An 18,250-nucleotide genomic window follows, 5' to 3' on the forward strand; every position below is an offset into this window, starting at 1 on the left:
GGTAATGTCAGATCAGCAGGGCGACAAACAAAGAGAGAGAAGGTTGGACCAGCAGGGCTACAAAAAACAAGGAGAGGGAATCCTGGACCAGCAGGTCTACAAACAACCAGGAGAGGGAAGCTGTGACCAGCTGGGCTGCAAACAACAAGCAGAGGGAAGGTGAGACCGGCAGAGATACAAACAGCAAAAAAACGGAAGCTGGAACCAGCGCACCTACAAACAACAAGGAGAAGGAAGGTGAGACCAGCAGGGCTACAAAAAATAAGGTGAGGGAAGGGGAGACCAGCAGCGCTACAAACAACAAGGAGAGGGAAGCCGGGACAAGCAGGTCTACAAACAACAAGGAGAGGGAAGGTGAGACCAGCAGGGCTACAAACAACAAGGAGAGGGAAGCTGGGACAAGCAGAGCTACAATCAACAAGGAGAGTGAAGCTGGGACCAGCAGGGCTACAAACATAATGGAGAGGGATGTCAGAACCAGCAGCGCTACAAACAACAAGGAAAGGCATTGTGAGAACAGCAGGGCTACAAACAACGAGAGAGAAGGTGAGACCAGCAGGGCTACAAAGAACAAGGAGAGGGAACGTGAGACCAGCAAGGTTACAAACAACATGTAGAGGGAAGGAGAGAGCAGCAGGGCTCTAAACGACCAGGAGGGTGAAGCCGGGAGCAGCAAGGCTACAATCAACAAGGAGACGGAAGGTGAGACCAGCAGGGCTACAAACAACAAGGAGAGGGAAGGCAGGACCAAAACTGCTACCAAAAACCAGGAGAGGGAAGGTGAGACCAGCAGGGATAAAAACAATAAGGAGAGCGAAGCTGAGTTCGGGCAGGGCAAAAAACAACAAGGAGAGGAATGGTGAGATCAGCAGAGTTACAAACAACAAGGAGAGGGAAGGTGAGACCAGCAGGGCTACAAACAACAAGGAGAGTAAAGGCGGGACAAGCAGGGCTACAAACAACAACGAGAGGGAAGGTGAGAACAGCAGGGCTATAAACAACAAGGAGAGGGAAGCTGGGATTAACAGGGCTGCAAACAACAAGGAGAGAGAAGGCGGGACCAGCAGGACTACAAACAACAAGAAGAGGGAAGGTGAGACCAGCAGGGATACAAGCAATAAGGAGAGGGAAGGTGAGACCAGCAGGGCTACAAACAACAAGGAGAGGGAAGGTGAGAGCAGCGGGCTCGAAACGACCAGGAGAGGGAGGCCGGGACCAGCAGGGCTACAATCAACAAGGAGAGGGAAGGTCAGACCAGCAGAGCTACAATCAACAAGGAGAGGGAAGCTGGGACCAGCAGGGCTACAAACATAATGGAGAGGGACGCCGGAACCAGCAACGCTACAAACCTAAAGGAAAGGAAATGTCAGACCAGCAGGGCTACAAACAAAGAGAGAGAAGGTACGACCAGCAGGGCTACAAAAAACAAGGAGAGGGAATCCGGGACCAGCAGGTCTACAAACAACAAGGAGAGGGAAGGTGGGACCAGCAGGGCTACAAACAACAAGGAGAGGGAAGCTGTGACCAGTAGGGCTGCAAACAATTAGGAGAGGGAAGGTGAGACCAGCAGCACCTCAAACAACAAGGAGAGGGAAGGTGAGACCAGGAGTGTTACAAACAACAAGGAAAGGTATTTTGAGACCAGCAGGGCTACAAACAACGAGAGAGAAGGTGAGACCAGCAGGGCTACAAACATCTAGGAGAGGGAAGCTGGGACCAGCAGGGTTACAAACAACAAGGAGAGGGAAGGTGAGAACAGCAGGGCAACAAATATCAAGGAGAGGGAAGCTGGGACCAGCAGGGATACAAACAACAAGGAGAGGGAAGGTGAGACCAGCAGGGCTTCAAACAATAAGCATTCGGAAGGTGAGACCAGCAGGGATACAAACAACAAGGAGAGGGAAGCTGGGACCAGCAAAGATACAAACAATAAGGAGATGGAAGGTAAGTCCAGCAGGGCTACAAACAACAAGGAGAGGGAAGGTGAGACCAGCAGGGCTACAATCAACATGGAGAGGGAAGGTGAGACCAGAAGTGCTACAAACAACAGGGAAAGGTAATGTGAGACAAGCAGGGCTACTAACAACGAGAGAGAAGGTAAGACCAGCAGGGCTACGAAAAACAAGGAGAGGGAATCCGGGACCAGCAGGTCTACAAACAACAAGGAGATGGAAGCTGGGACCAGCAGGGCTACAAACAACAAGGAGAGGGAAGCTGTGACCAGCAGGGCTACAAGCAACAAGGAGGTGGAAGGTGAGACCGGCAGAGCTACAAACAGCAAAAAAACGGAAGCTGGGACCAGCACACCTACAAACAACAAGGAGAAGAAAGGTGAGACCAGCAGGGTTACAAACAACAAGGTGAGGGAAGGTGAGACCAGCAGCGCTACAAACAACAAGGTGAGAGAAGGTGAGACCAGCAGTGCCTCAAACAACAAGGAGAGGGAAGGTGAGACCAGAATCGCTACAAACAACAAGGAAAGGTATTGTGAGACGAGCAGGGCCACAAACAACGTGAGAGAAGGTGAGACCAGCAGGGCATAAACAGCAAGGAGAGGGAAGCTGGGACCAGCAGAGCTACAAAAAACAAGGAGAGGGAAGGTAAGACCAGCAGGGATACAAACAACAAGGAGAGGGAAGCTGGGAACAGCAAAGATACAAACAATAAGGAGAGGGAAGGTGAGATGAGCAGGGCTTCAAACAGCAGCGTGAGGGAAGCTGGGACCAGCAGGGTTACAATCACCAAGGAGTGGGAAGGTGAGACCAGCAGGGATACAAACAATAAGGAGAGGGAAGGTGAGACCTGCAGGGATACAAGCAATAAGGAGAGGGAAGGTGAGACCAGCAGGGCTACAAACAACAAGGAGAGGGAAGGTGAGATCAGCAACGCCTCAAACAACAAGGAGAGGGAAGGTGAGATCAGCAACGCCTCAAACAACAAGGAGAGGGAAGGTGAAACCAGAAGCGCTACAAACAACAAGGAAAGGTATTGTGAGACCAGCAGGGCTACAAACAACAAGGAGAGGGAAGGTGAGACCAGCAGGGATACAAACAACAAGGAGAGGGAAGCTGGGACCGGCAAAGGTACAAACAATAAGGAGAGGGAAGGTGAGATGAGCAGGGCTTCAAACGGCACGGTGAGGGAAGCTGGGACCAGCAGGGTTACAGTCACCAAGGAGAGAGAAGGTGAGACCAGCAGGGATACAAACAATAAGGAGAGGGAAGGTGAGACCTGCAGGGATACAAGCAATAAGGAGAGGGAAGATGGGACCAGCAGGGCTACAAACAACAAGGAGAGAGAAATGAGACCAGCAGGGATACAAGCCATAAGGAGAGGGAAGGTGAGACCAGCAGGGCTACAATCAACAAGGTGAGGGAAGCTGGGACCAAAAGGGCTACAAACATAATGGAGAGGGACGCCGGAACCAGCAGCGCTACAAACCTAAAAAAAAGGAAATGTCAGACCAGCAGGGCTACAAACAAAGAGAGAGAAGGTACGACCAGCAGGGCTACAAAAAACAAGGAGAGGGAATCCGGGACCAGCAGGTCTACAAACAACAAGGAGAGGGAAGCTGTGACCAGCAGGGCTGCAAACAATTAGGACAGGGAAGGTGAGACCGGCAGAGCTACAAACAGCAAAAAAACGGAAGCTGGGACCAGCACACCTACAAACAACAAGGAGAAGGAAAGTGAGACAAGCAGGGCTACTAACAACAAGGAGAGGGAAGGGGAGACCAGCAGTGCTACAAACAACATGGAGAGGGATGGTGAGACCAGCAGCGCCTCAAACAACAAGGAGAGGGAAGGTGGGACCAGGAATGCTACAAACAACAAGGAAAGGTATTTTGAGACCAGCAGGGCTACAAACAACAAGGAGAGGGAAGCTGGGTCCAGCAGGTCTACAAACAAGGAGAGGGAAGGTGAGACGAGCAGGGCTACAAACAACAAGGAGAGGGAAGCTGTGACCAGCAGGGCTACAAGCAACAAGGAGAGGGAAGGTGAGACCGGCAGAGCTACAAACAGCAAAAAAACGGAAGCTGGGACCAGCACACCTACAAACAACAAGGAGAAGAAAGGTGAGACCAGCAGGGCTACAAACAACAAGGTGAGGGAAGGTGAGACCAGCAGAGCTACAAACAACGAGAGCGAAGGTAAGACCATCAGGGCTACAAACAACGAGGAGAGGGAAGTTGTGACCAGCAGGGCTACAAACAACAAGGAGAGGGAAGGTGAGACCAGCAGGGCTACAAACAACAAGGAGAGGGAAGCTGGGACCAGCAGGGCTACAAACAACAAGGAGAGGGAAGGTGAGACCAGCAGCGCTACAAACAACAAGGAAAGGTAATGTGAGACCAGCAGGTCTACAAACAACGAGAGAGAAGGCAAGACCAGCAGTGCTACAAACAACAAGGAGAGGGAAGCCAGGACAAGCAGGTCTACAAACAGCAAGGAGAGGGAAGGTGAGACCAGCAGGGATACAAACAACACCGAGAAGGAAGCTGGGACCAGCAGGGCTACAATCAACAAGGTGAGGGAAGGTGAGACCAGCAGTGCTACAAACAACGAGGAGAGGGAAGCTGTGACCAGCAGGGCTGCAAACAATAAGGAGAGGGAAGGTGAGACCGGCAGGGTTACAATCAACAAGGAGAGGGAAGCTGGGACCAGCAGGGCTACAAACAACAAGGAGAGAGAAATGAGACCAGCAGGGATACAAGCCATAAGGAGAGGGAAGGTGAGACCAGCAGGGCTACAGTCAACAAGGAGAGGGAAGCTGGGACCAAAAGGGCTACAAACATAATGGAGAGGGACGCCGGAACCAGCAGCACTACAAACCTAAAAAAAAGGAAATGTCAGACCAGCAGGGCTACAAACAAAGAGAGAGAAGGTACGACCAGCAGGGCTACAAAAAACAAAGAGAGGGAATCCGGGACCAGCAGGTCTACAAACAACAAGGAGAGGGAAGCTGTGACCAGCAGGGCTGCAAACAATTAGGACAGGGAAGGTGAGACCGGCAGAGCTACAAACAGCAAAAAAACGGAAGCTGGGACCAGCACACCTACAAACAACAAGGAGAAGGAAAGTGAGACAAGCAGGGCTACTAACAACAAGGAGAGGGAAGGGGAGACCAGCAGTGCTACAAACAACATGGAGAGGGATGGTGAGACCAGCAGCGCCTCAAACAACAAGGAGAGGGAAGGTGGGACCAGGAGTGCTACAAACAACAAGGAAAGGTATTTTGAGACCAGCAGGGCTACAAACAACAAGGAGAGGGAAGCTGGGACCAGCAGGGCTACAAACATAATGGAGAGGGACGCCGGAACCAGCAGCGCTACAAACCTAAAGGAAAGGAAATGTCAGACCAGCAGGGCTACAAACAAGAAGAAGAGGGAAGGTGAGACCAGCAGAGCTACAAACAACAAGGAGAGGGAAGGTGAGACCGGCAGAGGTACAAACAGCAAAAAAACGGAAGCTGGGACCAGCACACCTACAAACAACAAGGAGAAGGAAGGTGAGACAAGCAGCGCTACAAACAACAAGGAGAGGGAAGTTGAGACCAGCAGCGCTACAAACAACAAGGAAAGGTATTTTGAGACCAGCTGGCCTACAAACATCTAGGACAGGGAAGCCGGGACCAGCAGGGTTACAAACAACAAGGAGAGGGATGTGAGACCCGCAGGGCAATAAACAACAAGGAGAGGGAAGTTGAGACCAGCAGGGATACAAACAACAAGGAGAGGGAAGGTGAGACCAGCAGCGCCTCAAACAACTAGGAGAGAGAATGTGAGACAAGGAGCGCCACAAACAACAAGGAAAGGTATTGTGAGACCAGCAGGGATACAAACAACGAGAGAGAAGGTGAGACCAGAAGGGCTACGAACAACAAGGACAGGGAAGCCAGGACCAGCAGGGCTACACACGTCAAGGGGAGGGAAGCTGGTACCTGCAGGGCTACAAACAACAAGGAGAGGGAAGGTGAGACAAGCAGGGCTAAAAACAACAAGGAGAGGGAAGCTGGGTCCAGCAGGTCTACAAACAAGGAGAGGGAAGGTGAGACGAGCAGGGCTACAAACAACAAGGAGAGGGAAGCTGTGACCAGCAGGGCTACAAGCAACAAGGAGAGGGAAGGTGAGACCGGCAGAGCTACAAACAGCAAAAAAACGGAAGCTGGGACCAGCACACCTACAAACAACAAGGAGAAGAAAGGTGAGACCAGCAGGGCTACAAACAACAAGGTGAGGGAAGGTGAGATGAGCAGCGCTACAAACAACAAGGAGATGGAAGGTGAGACCAGAATCGCTACAAACAACAAGGAAAGGTATTGTGAGACGAGCAGGGCCACAAACAACATGAGAGAAGGTGAGACCAGCAGGGCATAAACAGCAAGGAGAGGGAAGCTGGGACTAGCTGGGCTACAAAAAACAAGGAGAGGGAAGGTGAGACCAGCAGGGATACAAACAACAAGGAGAGGGAAGCTGGGAACAGCAAAGATACAAACAATAAGGAGAGGGAAGGTGAGATGAGCAGGGCTTCAAACAGCAGCGTGAGGGAAGCTGGGACCAGCAGGGTTACAATCACCAAGGAGTGGGAAGGTGAGACCAGCAGGGATACAAACAATAAGGAGAGGGAAGGTGAGACCTGCAGGGATACAAGCAATAAGGAGAGGGAAGGTGAGACCAGCAGGGCTACAAACAACAAGGAGAGGGAAGGTGAGATCAGCAACGCCTCAAACAACAAGGAGAGGGAAGGTGAGATCAGCAACGCCTCAAACAACAAGGAGAGGGAAGGTGAAACCAGAAGCGCTACAAACAACAAGGAAAGGTATTGTGAGACCAGCAGGGCTACAAACAACAAGGAGAGGGAAGGTGAGACCAGCAGGGATACAAACAACAAGGAGAGGGAAGCTGGGACCGGCAAAGGTACAAACAATAAGGAGAGGGAAGGTGAGATGAGCAGGGCTTCAAACGGCACGGTGAGGGAAGCTGGGACCAGCAGGGTTACAGTCACCAAGGAGAGAGAAGGTGAGACCAGCAGGGATACAAACAATAAGGAGAGGGAAGGTGAGACCTGCAGGGATACAAGCAATAAGGAGAGGGAAGATGGGACCAGCAGGGCTACAAACAACAAGGTGAGGGAAGCTGGGACCAAAAGGGCTACAAACATAATGGAGAGGGACGCCGGAACCAGCAGCGCTACAAACCTAAAAAAAAGGAAATGTCAGACCAGCAGGGCTACAAACAAAGAGAGAGAAGGTACGACCAGCAGGGCTACAAAAAACAAGGAGAGGGAATCCGGGACCAGCAGGTCTACAAACAACAAGGAGAGGGAAGCTGTGACCAGCAGGGCTGCAAACAATTAGGACAGGGAAGGTGAGACCGGCAGAGCTACAAACAGCAAAAAAACGGAAGCTGGGACCAGCACACCTACAAACAACAAGGAGAAGGAAAGTGAGACAAGCAGGGCTACTAACAACAAGGAGAGGGAAGGGGAGACCAGCAGTGCTACAAACAACATGGAGAGGGATGGTGAGACCAGCAGCGCCTCAAACAACAAGGAGAGGGAAGGTGGGACCAGGAATGCTACAAACAACAAGGAAAGGTATTTTGAGACCAGCAGGGCTACAAACAACAAGGAGAGGGAAGCTGGGTCCAGCAGGTCTACAAACAAGGAGAGGGAAGGTGAGACGAGCAGGGCTACAAACAACAAGGAGAGGGAAGCTGTGACCAGCAGGGCTACAAGCAACAAGGAGAGGGAAGGTGAGACCGGCAGAGCTACAAACAGCAAAAAAAACGGAAGCTGGGACCAGCACACCTACAAACAACAAGGAGAAGAAAGGTGAGACCAGCAGGGCTACAAACAACAAGGTGAGGGAAGGTGAGACCAGCAGAGCTACAAACAACGAGAGCGAAGGTAAGACCATCAGGGCTACAAACAACGAGGAGAGGGAAGTTGTGACCAGCAGGGCTACAAACAACAAGGAGAGGGAAGGTGAGACCAGCAGGGCTACAAACAACAAGGAGAGGGAAGCTGGGACCAGCAGGGCTACAAACAACAAGGAGAGGGAAGGTGAGACCAGCAGGGCTACAATCAACAAGGAGAGGGAAGGTGAGACCAGCAGCGCTACAAACAACAAGGAAAGGTAATGTGAGACCAGCAGGTCTACAAACAACGAGAGAGAAGGCAAGACCAGCAGTGCTACAAACAACAAGGAGAGGGAAGCCAGGACAAGCAGGTCTACAAACAGCAAGGAGAGGGAAGGTGAGACCAGCAGGGATACAAACAACACCGAGAAGGAAGCTGGGACCAGCAGGGCTACAATCAACAAGGTGAGGGAAGGTGAGACCAGCAGTGCTACAAACAACGAGGAGAGGGAAGCTGTGACCAGCAGGGCTGCAAACAATAAGGAGAGGGAAGGTGAGACCGGCAGGGCTACAATCAACAAGGAGAGGGAAGCTGGGACCAGCAGGGCTACAAACAACAAGGAGAGAGAAATGAGACCAGCAGGGATACAAGCCATAAGGAGAGGGAAGGTGAGACCAGCAGGGCTACAATCAACAAGGAGAGGGAAGCTGGGACCAAAAGGGCTACAAACATAATGGAGAGGGACGCCGGAACCAGCAGCGCTACAAACCTAAAAAAAAGGAAATGTCAGACCAGCAGGGCTACAAACAAAGAGAGAGAAGGTACGACCAGCAGGGCTACAAAAAACAAGGAGAGGGAATCCGGGACCAGCAGGTCTACAAACAACAAGGAGAGGGAAGCTGTGACCAGCAGGGCTGCAAACAATTAGGACAGGGAAGGTGAGACCGGCAGAGCTACAAACAGCAAAAAAACGGAAGCTGGGACCAGCACACCTACAAACAACAAGGAGAAGGAAAGTGAGACAAGCAGGGCTACTAACAACAAGGAGAGGGAAGGGGAGACCAGCAGTGCTACAAACAACATGGAGAGGGATGGTGAGACCAGCAGCGCCTCAAACAACAAGGAGAGGGAAGGTGGGACCAGGAGTGCTACAAACAACAAGGAAAGGTATTTTGAGACCAGCAGGGCTACAAACAACAAGGAGAGGGAAGCTGGGACCAGCAGGGCTACAAACATAATGGAGAGGGACGCCGGAACCAGCAGCGCTACAAACCTAAAGGAAAGGAAATGTCAGACCAGCAGGGCTACAAACAAGAAGAAGAGGGAAGGTGAGACCAGCAGAGCTACAAACAACAAGGAGAGGGAAGGTGAGACCGGCAGAGGTACAAACAGCCAAAAAACGGAAGCTGGGACCAGCACACCTACAAACAACAAGGAGAAGGAAGGTGAGACAAGCAGCGCTACAAACAACAAGGAGAGGGAAGTTGAGACCAGCAGCGCTACAAACAACAAGGAAAGGTATTTTGAGACCAGCTGGCCTACAAACATCTAGGACAGGGAAGCCGGGACCAGCAGGGTTACAAACAACAAGGAGAGGGAAGGTGAGAACAGCAGGGCAACAAACATCAAGGAGGGGGAAGCTGGGACCAGCAGGGATACAGACAACAAGGAGAGGGAAGTTGGGACCAGCAAAGATACAAACAATAAGGAGATGGAAGGTGAGTCCAGCAGGGCAACAAACAACAAGGAGAGGGAAGCTGGTACCAGCAGGGCTACAATCAACATGGAGAGGGAAGGTGAGACCAGAAGTGCTACAAACAACAAGGAGAGGGAAGTTGAGACCAGCAGTGCCTCAAACAACAAGGAGAGAGAATGTGAGACCAGGAGCGCCACAAACAACAAGGAAAGGTATTGTGAGACCAGCAGGGATACAAACAACGAGAGAGAAGATGAGACCAGAAGGGCTACGAACATCAAGGACAGGGAAGCCAGGACCAGCTGGGCTACAAACATCTAGGGGAGGGAAGCTGGTCCCTGCAGGGCTACAAACAACAAGCAGAGGGAAGGTGAGACAAGCAGGGTTACAAACAACAAGGAGCGGGAAGCTGGGTCCAGCAGGTCTACAAACAAGGAGAGGGAAGCTGTGACCAGCAGGGCTACAAGCAACAAGGAGAGGGAAGGTGAGACCGGCAGAGCTACAAACAGCAAAAAAACGGAAGCTGGGACCAGCACACCTACAAACAACAAGGAGAGGGAAAGTGAGACCAGAAGCGCTACAAACAACAAGGAAAGGTATTGTGAGACCAGCAGGGCTACAAACAACGAGAGAGAAGGTGAGACCAGCAGGGATACAAACATCAAGGAGAGGGAAGCTGGGACCAGCAGGGCTACAAACAACCAGGAGAGGGAAGGTGAGACCAGCAGGGATACAAACAACAAGGAGAAGGAAGCTGGGACCAGCAAAGATACAAACAATAAGGAGAGGGAAGGTGAGATGAGCAGGGCTTCAAACAGCACGGTGAGGGAAGCTGGGACCAGCAGGGTTACAGTCACCAAGGAGAGGGAAGGTGAGACCAGCAGGGATACAAACAATAAGGAGAGGGAAGGTGAGACCTGCAGGGATACAAGCAATAAGGGGAGGGAAGATGAGACCTACAGAGCTACAATCAACAAGGAGAGAGATGGTGAGACCAGCAGGGATACAAGCCATAAGGAGAGGGAAGGTGAGACCAACAGGGCTACAATCAACAAGGAGAGGGAAGCTGGGACCAAAAGGGCTACAAACATAATGGAGAGGGACGCCGGAACCAGCAGCGCTACAAACCTAAAGGAAAGGAAATGTCAGACCAGCAGGGCTACAAACAAAGAGAGAGAAGGTACGACCAGCAGGGCTACAAAAAACAAGGAGAGGGAATCCGGGACCAGCTGGTCTACAAACAACAAGGAGAGGGAAGCTGGGAACAGCAGAGCTACAAACAATTAGGAGAGGGAAGGTGAGACCGGCAGAGCTACAAACAGCAAAAAAACGGAAACTGGGACCAGCACACCTACAAACAACAAGGAGAAGGAAGGTGAGACAAGCAGGGCTACAAACAACAAGGTGAGGAAAGGGGAGATCAGCAGCACTACAAACAACAAGGAAAGGTATCTTGAGACCAGCAGGGCTACAAACAACAAGGAGAGGGAAGCCAGGACCAGCAGGGTTACAAACAAGGAGAGAGAAGGTGAGACCAGCAGGGCTACAAACATCTAGGAGAGGGAAGCTGGGACCAGCAGGGTTACAAACAACAAGGAGAGGGAAAGTGAGAACAGCAGGGCAACAAACATCAAGGAGAGGGAAGCTGGGACCAGCAGGGCTTCAAACAATAAGCAGTCAGAAGGTGAGACCAGCAGGGATACAAACAACGAGGAGAGGGAAGCTGGGACCAGCAAAGATACAAACGATAAGGAGATGGAAGGTGAGTCCAGCAGGGCTACAAACAACAAGGAGATGCTAGGTGAGTCCAGCAGGGATACAATCAACAAGGAGAGGGAAGGTGAGACCAGCAGCGCCTCAAACAACAAGGAGAGAGAATGTGAGACCAGGAGCACCACAAACAACAAGGAAAGGTATTGTGAGACCAGCAGGGCTACAAACAACAAGGAGAGGGAAGGTGAGACCAGCAGGGATACAAACAACAAGGTGAGGGAAGGTGAGACCAGCAGCGCTACAAACAACAAGGAGAGAGAAGGTGAGACCAGCAGCGCCTCAAACAACAAGGAGAGGGAAGGTGAGACCAGAATCGCTACAAACAACAAGGAAAGGTATTGTGAGACGAGCAGGGCCACAAACAACGAGAGAGAAGGTGAGACCAGCAGGGCATAAACAGCAAGGAGAGGGAAGCTGGGACCAGCTGGGCTACAAAAAACAAAGAGAGGGAAGGTGAGACCAGCAGGGATACAAACAACAAGGAGAGGGAAGCTGGGAACAGCAAAGATACAAACAATAAGGAGAGGGAAGGTGAGATGAGCAGGGCTTCAAACAGCACGGTGAGGGAAGCTGGGACCAGCAGGGTTACAGTCACCAAGGAGAGGGAAGGTGAGACCAGCAGGGATACAAACAATAAGGAGAGGGAAGGTGAGACCTGCAGGGATACAAGCAATAAGGGGAGGGAAGATGAGACCTGCAGAGCTACAAACAACAAGGAGAGAGATGGTGAGACCAGCAGGGATACAAGCCATAAGGAGAGGGAAGGTGAGACCAACAGGGCTACAATCAACAAGGAGAGGGAAGCTGGGACCAAAAGGGCTACAAACATAATGGAGAGGGACGCCGGAACCAGCAGCGCTACAAACCTAAAGGAAAGGAAATGTCAGACCAGCAGGGCTACAAACAAAGAGAGAGAAGGTACGACCAGCAGGGCTACAAAAAACAAGGAGAGGGAATCCGGGACCAGCTGGTCTACAAACAACAAGGAGAGGGAAGCTGGGAACAGCAGAGCTACAAACAATTAGGAGAGGGAAGGTGAGACCAGCAGAGCTACAAACAGCAAAAAAACGGAAACTGGGACCAGCACACCTACAAACAACAAGGAGAAGGAAGGTGAGACAAGCAGGGCTACAAACAACAAGGTGAGGAAAGGGGAGATCAGCAGCACTACAAACAACAAGGAAAGGTATCTTGAGACCAGCAGGGCTACAAACAACAAGGAGAGGGAAGCCAGGACCAGCAGGGTTACAAACAAGGAGAGAGAAGGTGAGACCAGCAGGGCTACAAACATCTAGGAGAGGGAAGCTGGGACCAGCAGGGTTACAAACAACAAGGAGAGGGAAGGTGAGAACAGCAGGGCAACAAACATCAAGGAGAGGGAAGCTGGGACCAGCAGGGCTTCAAACAATAAGCAGTCAGAAGGTGAGACCAGCAGGGATACAAACAACGAGGAGAGGGAAGCTGGGACCAGCAAAGATACAAACGATAAGGAGATGGAAGGTGAGTCCAGCAGGGCTACAAACAACAAGGAGATGCGAGGTGAGTCCAGCAGGGATACAATCAACAAGGAGAGGGAAGGTGAGACCAGCAGCGCCTCAAACAACAAGGAGAGAGAATGTGAGACCAGGAGCACCACAAACAACAAGGAAAGGTATTGTGAGACCAGCAGGGCTACAAACAACAAGGAGAGGGAAGGTGAGACCAGCAGGGATACAAACAACAAGGTGAGGGAAGGTGAGACCAGCAGCGCTACAAACAACAAGGAGAGAGAAGGTGAGACCAGCAGCGCCTCAAACAACAAGGAGAGGGAAGGTGAGACCAGAATCGCTACAAACAACAAGGAAAGGTATTGTGAGACGAGCAGGGCCACAAACAACGAGAGAGAAGGTGAGACCAGCAGGGCATAAACAGCAAGGAGAGGGAAGCTGGGACCAGCTGGGCTACAAAAAACAAAGAGAGGGAAGGTGAGACCAGCAGGGATACAAACAACAAGGAGAGGGAAGCTGGGAACAGCAAAGATACAAACAATAAGGAGAGGGAAGGTGAGATGAGCAGGGCTTCAAACAGCACGGTGAGGGAAGCTGGGACCAGCAGGGTTACAGTCACCAAGGAGAGGGAAGGTGAGACCAGCAGGGATACAAACAATAAGGAGAGGGAAGGTGAGACCTGCAGGGATACAAGCAATAAGGGGAGGGAAGATGAGACCTGCAGAGCTACAAACAACAAGGAGAGAGATGGTGAGACCAGCAGGGATACAAGCCATAAGGAGAGGGAAGGTGAGACCAACAGGGCTACAATCAACAAGGAGAGGGAAGCTGGGACCAGCAGGGCTACAAACATAATGGAGAGGGACGCCGGAACCAGCAGCGCTACAAACCTAAAGGAAGGGAAATGTCAGACCAGCAGGGCTACAAACAAAGAGAGAGAAGGTACGACCAGCAGGGCTACGAAAAACAAGGAGAGCGAATCCGGGACCAGCAGGTCTACAAACAATAAGGAGAGGGAAGCTGGGACCAGCTGGGCTACAAACAACAAGGAGAGGGAAGCTGTGACCAGCAGGGCTGCAAACAATTAGGAGAGGGAAGCTGGGAACAGCAAAGATACAAACAATAAGGAGAGGGAAGGTGAGATGAGCAGGGCTTCAAACAGCACCGTGAGGGAAGACGGGACCAGCAGGGTTACAATCACCAAGGAGTGGGAAGGTAAGACCAGCAGGGATACGAACAATAAGGAGAGGGAAGGTGAGACCTGCAGGGATACAAGCAATAAGGAGAGGGAAGGTTAGACCAGCAGGGCTACAAACAACAAGGAGAGGGAAGGTGAGACCAGCAGGGATACAAGCAATAAGGAGAGGGAAGGTTAGACCAGCAGGGCTACAAACAATAAAGAAGAGTGAAGGTGACAGCAGCGAACTCCAAACGAACAGGAGAGGGAAGCAGGGACCAGCAGGGCTAAAATCAAAAAGGAGCGGGAAGGTGAGATCAGCAGCGCCTCAAACAACAAGGAGAGGGAAGGTGAGACCAGAAGCGCTACAAACAACAAGAAAAGGTATTGTGAGACCAGCAGGGCTACAAACAACGAGAGAGAAGGTGAGACCAGCAGGGCTACAAACATCAAGGAGAGGGAAGCTGGGACCAGCAGGGCTACAAACAACAAGGAGAGGGAAGGTGAGACCAGCAGGGATACAAACAACAAGGAGAGGGAAGCCAGGACCAGCTGAGCTACAAACATCTCGGAGAGGGAAGCTGGGACCAGCAGGGCTACAAACAACAAGGAGAGGGAAGGTGAGAACATCAGGGCTACAAACAACAAGGAGAGGGAAGGTGAGACAAGCAGGGCTACAATCAACAAGGAGAGGGAAGCTGGGACCAGCAGGGCTACAAACATAATGGAGAGGGACGCCGGAACCAGCAGCGCTACAAACAACAAGGAAAGGTAATGTCAGACCAGCAGGGCTACAAACAAAGTGAGAGAAGGTACGACCAGCAGGGCTACAAAAAACAAGGAGAGGGAATCCGGGACCAGCAGGGCTACAATCAACAAGGAGAGGGAAGGTCAGACCAGCAGGGCTACAAACAACAAGGAGAGGGAAGCTGTGACCAGCAGGGCTACAAACATAATGGAGAGGGACGCCGGAACCAGCAGCGCTACAAACAACAAGGAAAGGTAATGTCAGACCAGCAGGGCTACAAACAAAGTGAGAGAAGGTACGACCAGCAGGGCTACAAAAAACAAGGAGAGGGAATGTCAGACCAGCAGAACTACAAACAACAAGGAGAGTGAAGCTGGGACCAGCAGGGATACAAACAATAAGGAGAGGGAAGCTGTGACCAGCAGGGCTGCAAACAATAAGGAGAGGGAAGGTGAGAACGGCAGAGCTACAAACAACAAGGAGAGGGAAGTTGAGTCCAGCAGGGATACAAACATAAAGGAGAGGGATGGTGAGACCAGAAGCTCCTCAAACAACAAGGAGAGGGAAGGTGAGACCAGGAGCGCTACAAACAACAAGGAAAGGTATTGTGAGACCAGCAGAGCTACAAACAACAAGGAGAGGGAAGGTGAGACCAGCAGGCCTAAAAACAAAAAGGAGAGGGAAGATGAAACCAGTAGGGCTACAAACAACAAGGAGTGGGAAGCTGGAACCAGCAGGGCTGCAAAAAAGGAGAGGGAAGGTGAGACGAGCAGGGCTACAAACAACAAGGAGAGGGAAGGTGAGACTAGCAGGGCTACAAACAACAAGGAGAGGGAAGCTGGGACCAGCAGGGTTACAATCAACAAGGAGAGGGAAGGTGAGACCAGCAGGGCTACAATCAACAAGGAGAGGGAAGGTGAGACAAGCAGGGCTACAAACAACAAGGAGAGGGAAGTTGTGACCAGCAGGGCTGCAAACAATAAGGAGAGGGAAGGTGAGACCAGCTGTGCTACAAACAATAAGGAAAGGGAAGCTGGGACAAGCACGCGTACAAACAACAAGGAGAGGGAAGGTGAGACCCGCAGGGCTACAAACAACAAGGAACTGTTAGGTGAGACCAGCAGGGCTACAAACAACAAGGGGAGGGAAGCTGGGACCAACAGGGCTACAATCAACAAGGAGAGGGAAGGTGAGACCAGCAGAGCTACAACCAACAAGGAGGGGGAAGTTGTGAACAGCAGGGCTGCAAACAACAAGGAGAGGGAAGGTGAGACCAGCAGGGCTACAAACAACAAGGAGAGGGAAGGTGAGACCAGCAAGGTTACAAACAACAAGGAGAGGGAAGCTGGGACCAGCAGGGCTACAAACATAATGGAGAGGGACGCCGGATCCAGCAGCGCTACAAACAACAAGGAAAGGTAATGTCAGACCAGCAGGGCTACAAAAAAAGAGAGAGAAGGTACGACCAGCAGGGCTACAAAAAACAAGGAGAGGGAATTAAGGACCAGCAGCTCTACAAACAACAAGGAGAGTGAAGCTGGGACCAGCACACCTACAAACAACAAGGAGAAGGAAGGTGAGACCAGCAGGGCTACAAACAATAAGGTGAGGGAAGGGGAGACCAGCAGTGCTACAAACAACAAGGAGAGGGAAGTTGAGAGCAGCAGGTCTACAAACAACAAGGAGAGGGATGGTGAGACCAGCAGGGCTACAAACAACAAGGAGAGGGAAGGTGAGAGCAGCAGGCTCCAAACGAACAGTAGAGTGAAGCCGGGACCAGCAGGGCTACAATCAACAAGGAGAGGGAAGGTGAGACCAGCAGGGCTACAATCAACAAGGAGAGGGAAGGTGAGACCAGCAGTGCTACAAACAACAAGGAAAGGTAATGTGAGACCAGCAGGGCTAGAAACAACGAGAGAGAAGGTAAGACCAGCAGGGCTACAAGCAACAAGGAGAGGGAAGCTGGGACAAGCAGGTCTACAAACAACAAGGAGAGGGAAGCTGTGACCAGCAGGGCTACAAACAACAAGGAGAGGGAAGCTGGGACCAGCAGGGCTACAATCAACAAGGAGAGGGAAGGTGAGACCAGCAGGGCTACAAACAACAAGGAGAGGGAAGTTGTGACCAGCTGAGCTGCAAACAATAAGGAGAGGGAAGGTGAGACCCGCAGGGCTACAAACAACAAGGAGATGGTAGGTGAGACCAGCCGGGCTACAAACAACAAGGAGAGGGAAGCTGGGACCAGCAGGGCTACAATCAACAAGGAGAAGGAAGGTGAGACCAGCAGGCCTACAAACAACAAGGAGATTGAAGTTGTGACCAGCAGGGCTGCAAACAACAAAGAGAGGGAAGCCGGGACATGCATGTCTACAAACAAAAAGGAGAGGGAAGCTGGGACCAGCAGGGCTACAAACATAATGGAGAGGGACGTCGGAACCAGCAGCGCTACCAACAACAAGGAAAGGTAATGTCAGACCAGAAGGGCTACAAACAAAGAGAGAGAAGGTACGACCAGCAGGGCTACAAAAAACAAGGAGAGGGAATGCGGGACCAGCAGGTCTACAAACAACAAGGAGAGGAAAGCTTGGACCAGCAGGGATGCAAACAACAAGGAGAGGGAAGCTGTGACCAGCGGGGCTGCAAATAATAATGAGAGGGAAGGTGAGACCGGCAGAGCTACAAACAGCAAGAAAACAGAAGCTGGGACCAGCACACCTACAAACAACAAGGAGAAGGAAGGTGAGACCTGCAGGGCTACAAACAACAAGGTGAGGGAAGGGGAGACCAGCAGCGCTACAAACAACAAGGAGAGGGAAGCTGAGACCAGCAGGGCTACAAACAACAAGGAGAGGGATGGTGAGAACAGCAGTGCCTCAAACAACACGGAGAGGGAAGGTGAGACCAGGAGCGATACAAACAACAAGGAGATGTATTGTGAGACCAGCAGGGCTATAAACAACGAGAGAGAAGGCGAGACCAGCAGGGCTACAAACAACAAGGACAGGGAAGCCAGGACCAGCTGGGCTACAAACATCTAGGAGAGGGAAGCTGGGACCACAGGGCTACAAACAATAAGGAGAGGGAAGGTGAGAACAGCAGGGCTAAAAACATCAAGGAGAGTGAGGCTGGGACCAGCAGGGATACAAACATTAAGGAGAGGGAAGGTGAGATGAGCAGGGATTCAAAAAGCACGGTGAGGGAAGCCGGGAACAGCAGGGTTGCAATCACCAAGGAGATAGAAGGTGAGACCTGCAGGGATACAAGCAATAAGGAGGGGGAAGGTGAGACCAGCAGGGCTACAAACAATAAGGAAAGGGAAGTTGGGACCAGCAGGCCTACAAACAACAAGGAGAGAGGAGGTGAAACCAGCAGAGCTACAAAAAGCAAAAAAACGGAAGCTGGGACCAGCACACCTACAAACAACAAGGAGAAGAAAGGTGAGACCAGCAGGGCTACAAACAACAAGGAGAGGGATTGTGAGACCAGAAGCACTACAAATAACAAGGAAAG

This window comes from Carcharodon carcharias, chromosome 7 (genome assembly GCF_017639515.1).
Source record: "Carcharodon carcharias isolate sCarCar2 chromosome 7, sCarCar2.pri, whole genome shotgun sequence".
In the NCBI taxonomy this organism is placed as follows: Eukaryota; Metazoa; Chordata; class Chondrichthyes; order Lamniformes; family Lamnidae; genus Carcharodon; species Carcharodon carcharias.